The 7,537-nt window shown below is 43.3% G+C and overlaps 1 long non-coding RNA gene across 1 annotated transcript; it reads left to right on the top strand.

The window, feature by feature from the left end:
- The first annotated feature begins 259 nt into the window (after positions 1–259).
- LOC135321874 (uncharacterized) lies at positions 260–6,315 on the top strand. The gene is made up of 3 exons (XR_010382059.1): positions 260–455; positions 914–1,013; positions 5,061–6,315. It is a non-coding gene; the product is annotated as an uncharacterized LOC135321874 (long non-coding RNA).
- The last annotated feature ends 1,222 nt before the right edge of the window (positions 6,316–7,537 follow it).

Genomic DNA, 7,537 nt, shown 5'->3' on the forward strand with positions numbered 1-7,537 from the left:
AAATAGGACCTACCCTAGAGAATGTGAGAATTAAGTGAGTTAAGGATGCAAGGTAGTTGACTAATATGTCACATAGTAAATGTGCAAGAGATATTAGCTGTGATGATGATCATGGTAATCAAACATAATAGTTGCAGTCAAATTAGTATGAGGATCAAAGGGAAAAAAAGAGACACAGAGCAGAGAAATTATTCTTGAAAAATTGTTCCCAGAGATTTCTAGCAGTCTAAGAAATGATTTTCATCCTTGTGTTGACTCTATCATGTCAAGGTAGGTGGAACTGTTTCTCAGGATTCCTTGCCATGTCTGGTTCTGGATTAGGGTTGGCCAGAAGAGGATTTTGCACAGGATTTAGGAGCAGAAGTGACCGGTGGCCTTTGCCCTCTGAAGGTCAGTGAAGAGTCGCTCCTGGTGACCCTCACCTTGCTGGCTCACTTATTGTCACAGGACTGCAGGTGAGCCCACAGCTCCTCCAGCAACCCCCAGACCTCCTCCACCAGCTTTTCCGGGTCCTGGGGCAGGTGTGTGTGCAACTCGGTGGAGGGGACACCAGATTCCTCTGCCAGTCACCATGTCCTCAGGGGCGCACGTTCTGACTTGTGTTGCAGTTTCCAGTTTGTCCTTATGTGTTCTAGGTCACCTCTGCAGGCTCACTGCATCCTTGATCTCTCCCTCCTTGTGTCCAGCTCCTCTTCCTGACTTCTGTCCCTGCCACCCCACAGTGACTTCAGATCCATCACAGATGTAAAATCAACAGCCTTCTATAGACGTTTTTACCTGCTATAGTTTTATAGTTTTATGGGTGACGGAGTAGTTGCCACCACTGATGTCTTAGTGGAAATACGGAACATAGTGGGTTGGGTTTGTTTCCAAGTGCACTGGACAACTTGAAGGAAGTCGTTCTCTGTTACAGGTGTTTACAAGTACTACTGGACAAATGCTTGACCGCGGGCCACCAAATGACCATGTGACCTGAGCCACCTATCAGGAACGGGGTGTTGCCCACTAACAAGGTGGGTGTGCACAGCAGGATTCCATCATCCAGTGTAAGGAGTATCCTTGAGACTGGGGTTGAGCAAATAAAGTGTGTCAATGGACTTGTGTTCATGGAGTTCACTGGTTTGACAGTAACCACATCGTCCTGAAGCAGCTGACCTGAGAGACTTTTTGAAGGTCCGTTTACGTGCCAGTTGGGCAAGAACACCTTGCAGGGCTGAGATCGTTTGCTCTAAATCAAGAGTCAGTATATGGTGCTATCTTCCCCGTAGTGTTCATGGGACTGGGGGTCAGAGAGTAAGTGCGAAAGCGGCTCCTCTCATTGTGACTCCTAGTGACCCAGTCCTGAAAGTTGCTCTCCATCTCCGCGACTGTGGGTCTACTGGTCTAGAGATCCTAGTTCCCAAGGGACAGATGCTTCCACCAGGAGACACAGTGACAGTTCAGTGAAATGGGACGTTGAGGCTGCCAGCCAGCCACTTTAACCTCCGTGTGCCTGTGAATCCACAGGCAGAGAAGAGAGTTTCTGTGCTGGCTGGAGTCAGTGAGCCTGGGTATCAAGGGTCACTTCCATGCAATAGAGATGAGAGAGACGAGGAGGAGTACCTCCCAGGACCTCTTAGAACTACCATGTCCTGTGGTAAAAGTCAGCGGGAAACCACAATGGTGTAGTTCAGCCAGGACTTCCAAGAGCTCAGACCCTTCAGAATCAAAGGTTTGGGTCACCTCCCCAGGCGAGGAACCGTGACTGGCTGACCTGCTTGCTGAAGGCAAAAGGCATATAGGAGGGAAAGAATAAAGTTACACCTGCTCTGACCATGTGATCCATTGCAGAAGCTGTAATAGTTATGAGCGTTTTTTCTTTATTTTGATATGCTTATATTTGGGCATGTATTCATCATTTTTCTATCCCTCCTTCCCATTCCCCTCCCATCTTAGGTAAAGGAGTTAACTTTGTATCTCAGTATTAAAGTTACAGGGTATCAAAAGAGGAGTGTGACTCAGAAGGAGAATGAACCCAAAGGTAGATAAAGAGGCTCTTTTGGGAGCGCGCTTTCAACAGTTCAAGTGCATGATGTGCATGGGGGTGAGGTGGAATGCGTGGCTTTGCTATCATCTTTATTTCCAAGTTAAGTAAAAGAGGTGTGCATGGATGCCCAGTTGACAAGGGTTGGACTGTGGTGGCTTTATATTCTGTTCGCTTAACTAAATTAAATATCGCTAACCTTTCAAGAAATGAGATGGAACTATTAAACATTAAGCTGATAGTTTGTGCAAGGAGATAGAGTTTAAGTGAACAAATACAATGTAACTCTAAAAGGAATAGCACGTATATTTTGCTGGAGTTTCCCAAACATTAGGAAAAGGAAACAAATCTAAATTCTGATTAGTAAGTACCTAGAAGATGAAATAAGCTGGTCAGTTAAGTTTTGGCAGAGACAATGGGCTTTGCTGGGTTTTGGGTTGAATGAAGATTATTTCAGAGGTTGTTGAGAAACAAAAGAAGCAAACCCGATTCCCCATGGTCAGAAGGCTGAACTGAGAACAGTGATGGAAGCCAAGTCAGGACTGTGGCTGAAAGTGCAAATCTAACAGCGTTGTGAAACAGAGGCTCGGAGGAGAGAGGTGTGAGTTAACTCCTTCCTTCCTCGGCCGGTTGGACCTTCTTGCATGTATTAGGAGAACTCTAGCAGCCTCACCGATCCCCCCTCTTAATGATGAAAGTCAGAAGAAGGTGAAAGTATCTCTTCCACATGTGGTGCTTGGAACCCTGAATTTCCTAATGCAAAAGAATGAAATTGGAACTTTGTCTTATACCATATACAAAAATTAACTCAAATGAATTAGACCTAAATGCAAGACCTAAAATCATAAAACTCCTATGGAGATGCTTCATGACGCTGGACTTGACAACAATTTCTTGGACAACACCAAAAGCACAGGCAACAAAAGCAAAAATAGACAAAGACCACATCAAACTTAAAAACCTTTGTGCATTAAAGGATGCAGTCCACAGAAGAATGAAAAGGCAACCTATGGAGAAGGAGAAAATGTTTACAAGCCACATATCTGATTAGGGGTTAATGTCTAGAATACATAAAGCACTCTTGCAACTTGACAACAAAAAATCAAATAGCTCAATGAAAAGATGGGTTTAAAAGTTGAATAGGTATTTCTCCAAAGATTGTATACAAATGTCTAGTAAGCATATGAAAAGATGTTCAACATGACTAATTATCAGAGAAATGAAGTCAAAACCAGGTGGGATATCACCTCATGCCCATTAGGATGGCTACTATTTAAAAAAACTGCCTCGGTGAGGATGTGGAGAAGTTGGAAGCCTTGTGCACTGTTGGTGGGAATGTATAATGGTGCAGCCTCTGTAGAAACAGTATGGAGGTTTTTCAAAAACTTGAAAGTAGAACTACCTTATGCTCCAACAATTCCACTTCTGGGTAAATACCAAAAGGATTGAGAGCGGAGTCTCAGATGTTTGTACACCCATGTTCACAGCAGTAGTATTTGCAGTAGCCAAGAGAAGGAAGTAACCCAAATACTACGCAGCATAGATGAATTGATAAACAAAATGTGGTGTATATATACAATGAAATATTATTCAGCTCCAAAAAAGGAAAGAAATACTGCTGTATGCTACAAAATGAACCTTGAGGACATTATACTAAGTGAAATAATTTGTCACAAAAGGACAAACACCCTATGATTCCACTTATATGAAGTATCTAAAGTAGTCACATTCATAGAAGCAGAAAATGATGGTTGCCAGGAGGGGTAAAAAGGAAAGTCATTTAATGGGTAGAGACTTCCAGTTTTGCAATATGAAAAAGCTCTGGATCTGTTTCACAACAATGTGAATTTACTTAACACTAAAAACTGTACAGTTAGAAGTGGTTAGGATAATAAATCTTAAGCTATATAGGTTTTGCCAGAATTAAAAAAAAAATCTCTGGATTTTTTTTTTTTTTAATTTTTTTTTATAACTCTCTGCAGTATCTTCTAAAGAGAAAGCTTTACAAGTCTTCCTTCTGGGAAGCCTCAGGGAAACTTGATCAGAAGTGCAAACGCTTCATATGCAAAACAACTTGCTCTGGGGCATTTCACCTTCCTTCTCCAGCTGTTGCTTATTTTAAAGGGGCTGTTTACCAGGCACCATCTGCTGGCTCCCAGAGCCCTTTGTCATCTGTGCCCTAAGACTTCATGGCTTCAAAGTCAACTAGAAATAGGTGTCACTTCTTTGTACTGAGGCCAGGAAACAGCGGGACCCCAGGACTTCCCAATGATCACAGCATTCCTCAGGATGTTTTGATTCATATAAGACCTCATGGTCCCACCTCCCATCAAGTTGAGTAGCCCCCAATGAACACGAGTGTAACAGCCTTCTGTCATCCAAACTTGAAAAGTGATCCAGTGGTGAGCCCAGAAATAAAATGGAGTGAGCCTCGTTTAACTGGCATCCTTACCAAGACGACATGTCTGGAAGCCAACTGCCCGGATATACTGACTGCTCCGAAATTCCCCCTGTGTCCTGTTTCATTTATTTCACAAACTTAAATAGTACTTCCTGTGTGTAGGTGCTGTTCTGTTTCACAAGTGCTAGTGCATCTAATCCCCTGTGAGTTAAGTACTAACATGACTGCATTTTACAAGTGAGGAGATTGAAGTACGAAGAAGTTAAGAAACTTTTGCCCACGATCACATAGCTAGTGAGTGGCGAATCTGGGTTCAAACCTAGACAGTCTCGTTCCAGAATCCAGGTTCTGTAGGTGAGGACAGAGGAGCAAATCTCAAGGAGGGCAAACAAGGAAACATGATATACTTGAAAATGAATTACTGTTTTGAGATTAGTTTTCAGCTATTTCCTTTATCAGCTGTGGCGTCATGGTCAATAACAATAATGATTATTAAATGCTGTTATAATTTTGGCTAATATTGACTGAAGCCCTACTGTGTGACAAGAACTGTGCTGTTTTTCCTATATCTTTGCTCACGTAACTGTATTGCAGCTGCCAAGTTACTTTACTTTATCCCTCTTTCTCACATTGCAGAACTGAGGCCCAGAGAAAGAAAAGAATTATCCCAAAGTCACATGGCGAGGAGGTATAAAGAATCATGGTTGGAGCCAGATCTGCCTGCTTTTGGAGCCTGTAACACACACACAAACTCTTCAAGAAATCAAAGAAAAACTGGCAGTCCTGCATTTTCATGTTTAGTGACTACATTTGTGAAGAATGGGGACAAGTGTTAGAAGGAGAGGAGTCATTGGTGTCAGTGGGGCACCAACTAGAATAGTGGCTTCATGGGAGAAGCAAGCTCCACTCCCCTGACCAACGGCTGCTGGGCATGTGTAGCATCTGGGGTCTGCAATGGAAGAGGTGGGTGTCAGCACCCATGCAGATCACCACCTGCAGTCTCCACTGAAGTGGTTGGCAGTGGCACCACCGTTCCTTCATTCATTCACTCAACATGTGTGAGCGCTTGCCGTGTTCCAAGGAGGGTATCAGACACAGGAGGTCTCTGCTTGTATATCTCCTTCGAGAATTAAATGGGCCAATGCAAGTCTGAGGCTTCATACTGCTTGTCCGTTGTAAGTGCTCAGTAGATCTACTAATGACAGCACCTAATCTTCATGACAAATTACACATGTTCGAGATCCAGCAGTATTAGGCACCAACTGGAACCATAAGATGCCCTCACAGCAGCTCCTCCAGGACAGAGGCTATGATCACCTCCATTTCACAGGTGAGGAAACTGAGGCATGAAGAGGTCAAGTAACTTGCTCAGGGTTATACAGTTTAATGAAAGATTCCTCCGTACCCCACTGTGGCTGATTGATTCAGGGGTGGAGATCCCTTTCTCAGCCAGGCTAGTCCAGCATCTCCTTCTGGGAAATGTAAATTTACCTGGAGATTTGCAAGTCGGGGAGGGTGATGGGGTGAGCCCCCTTGAAGCTCTCGGGAGGACCTTGAACCTGGGCTGCTGCATTTCCTGCTGTGCCCCAGTTCTGCGGCTCCCAAGACCTGGAAACTCAGTTCTGTCAGCTTCCTAGTATCTTTCTAGAAACCCTTCCCCCTTTGTTTTTCAAGTATCCACAATCAGATTCTTTATTTGCAACCACAATAATTTTAATGAGGATACCTCTGTCAAATTAGAAATTTAGAGAGTCAGTCTGGACGTTTATTTTTGGAAAAGGCTTCTGGAGTGACTGTGCCTATGGTTAAGAAACACTGCTGAAAATGACTGAGAAACTGTACTTCATGCATATTAAAAGGTTCTTAACTGCAATATGACATTTCTGCATAAATTGAGTCCAACTAATTATTTACAATGAAAATACATTGGGCTCACTTATAAATGCTCTGCATTGCATGTGGATATAATTTCATTTACGTGATTCTGTCCTTGGAAGGAGACGCTCTTTAAATCAACGGAATTTAGTTGGCTGTGGCCTGTTTACCAAAGTTCATAGTCTGATCACCACAGAGCAAAACAGGTCCTTAAATGTCACTTACTTTTTGATAAGAATTGTTGGCTGCAGTCAGGACTGAGTTAAAAACGAAAAACAAAACCTAAGTTCTAGAAGACGACTGAGTAACGCACTACACAGGATGTGCTCAGATAACTAGCCGTGTCATTCAGTCACAAATTGTGCAGATAGACTTCTGTATCTAATACAATTTAATGGCACTGGGCTGTGTAGCGGAGTTGTTTACTCTTCAATATCCATTGTTCCTAACCCACCCCACATTTCCCAGCCCCCAGCAGTTAGGTTTCTGCTTCTGGCCAATGAGTCATGAGTAGAAGTGACAGGTGTCATTTCTAGGGTGGAGCATGTAAAAGCTTGCGTGCAGTCTTCCAGCTTTTGCATCCCCTGCCTTAGCAACCTGGAAACCATGTGCTGAAATGGTTGTGTCACATGGTGGAACAATCTGGATTGCCAAGTCACTGCAGAAAGATTAACCATTCCATATGAAAAAGAATATATGTACACATATGTATGATGGGACATTGTGCTCTACACCGGAAATTGACACGTTATAACTGATGGTACTTCAATAAAATAAATAGTTTCCATTCCACAGGGGACTTTGCAACAGTGAGTTGCAGACCTTTAATGAGTTTGTGTGTATGTGTGTGTTTTGTTTTGTTTTTGTCACTGCCTGGTGTTACCCTGACTAGTATGGTAAATAACTCCATTTTCTCCAGATTAAGCTTTTTAAACCTTGGTACCACTGACATTTTGGGGCAGGTAACTTTTTTTTTTTTTGGTGGGGGGGCTGTCCTGTGCATTGCAGGATCTTGGCAGCATCCCTGGCCTCTATCCACTAGATGCCAGTAGCACCACCCCCCTCCACCAGCTGTGACAACCAAAAATGTCTCCTGCCATTGCCCCATATCACTTGGTGGGGGGTAGAGTAAAATAACCCCGGGCTGAGGCCACTGCCCTAGTGAATGAGACTTACATTCACTGTATCAGCCCTACTGTCTTTTCCGTTAAGGTGTTAATATTATTTATAACTTGTTC

Source organism: Camelus dromedarius, chromosome 8 (genome assembly GCF_036321535.1).
Source record: "Camelus dromedarius isolate mCamDro1 chromosome 8, mCamDro1.pat, whole genome shotgun sequence".
Taxonomy (NCBI): domain Eukaryota; kingdom Metazoa; phylum Chordata; class Mammalia; order Artiodactyla; family Camelidae; genus Camelus; species Camelus dromedarius.